The sequence below is a fragment of the Galeopterus variegatus genome, unplaced genomic scaffold (assembly GCF_000696425.1).
Source record: "Galeopterus variegatus unplaced genomic scaffold, G_variegatus-3.0.2 Scaffold908, whole genome shotgun sequence".
Lineage (NCBI taxonomy): Eukaryota > Metazoa > Chordata > Mammalia > Dermoptera > Cynocephalidae > Galeopterus > Galeopterus variegatus.
This window is the reverse complement of record NW_007727019.1, coordinates 228,922-230,164: the sequence shown is the minus strand read 5'-3', so window position 1 is coordinate 230,164 and position 1,243 is coordinate 228,922.

The following is a 1,243-nucleotide window of genomic DNA, read 5'->3' as shown; positions in this document are numbered from 1 at the left end:
TCGGCGTTGCTCCCGCCCCTCGCTCAGCCAGTGAGTGGCCGGTCTGTATGTGGGATCCGAACCCTCGGCGGGAGCGCTGCCGCGCTTCCCAAGCGGCGCACTGCGCCACCGGGCCAGCCCCTACATACTTATTTTTTAAATGAAAGACGGATGCCTTAGAAAGCAGTAGCATATAGAAATGTAAAAATAAGACCCAGATTGGGATGGTTTGGGACATTCTCCTATGCGTGTTGATTTATTGCCTGGCAGGACTCTTTTATGTTTGCGCTTTGAATACTGTTATAGAACAGGTGTGGTTCAAAACCTCTTGTCAGTGTTGTTGCACAGCGTCCCATGGTTCAAAGCCAGCCAATTACATAGTGCTTGGCAGGAAGCCTCCCATTTTGTATATTTGCTGAGAGAAAAGAGAGAATGAGGAGTCTGTGTGGAGCATTTTATAATTTGGAGGTCCTGCTCAGATAGTGTTGGTTGTTGCTGAGTGGGAATACAGGCAAAGTATTGCTGGCACTTCCAGATTTTCAGAAGAAGCTAGAAATCGTTGTTTACATGTAACCTCCAATTTCTAAGTGTTGGCAATCTAATTCAGTTACAAACAAAAACAAAGCATGTGGGCCATCCAGAATATCTGTGGTCCACTGGTTTGAGACCTTGGCTCTGGAGGTTACAAAACAATCTTTTTCTTACCAGATCCCTCAACAGTTTGTACCCCTGAGACACTCGCTCCTTGCCATCGTTAGGACCTAAAGGCAGGGTCTTAGTGATATTTGCTTCCCCAGCTGCAAATTTCATATAGCAATTTTCAGTAAGTGTGTGCTGAGCAAATGAGTCTTTACAGCACTCATGATTTCTTCCCAGGTGCTGCCAGGAGTTCGCTGAAAGTCTAATTTAAAACAAAACAAAGCTAGTCGATTTTGAGACGCTCATATCCCTTCATGTAGAGCTTCATAATTTATTGTTTCATTTTGGGCTCCTTTGATTTAACAGTGCTGATTAAAATAGGACTTTAAAGTGATTTCTTTTCCCCTCTAGAAAAAATTCTTCCAAAGAAATTCAAATATATACTATGTATAACATGTACAAACCTAAACCTCCTTTTTTATTTTTATTTTTTTTTGTCTTTTTTTACTGACCGGTAACGGGATCGCAACCCTCGGTGTCACGCCCATACCGGGGACCGGCAAGGGGATTGCAACCCTTGGCGTTGCGCCTGCACCACGCTCAGCCAGTGAGTGGGAACTGGTCT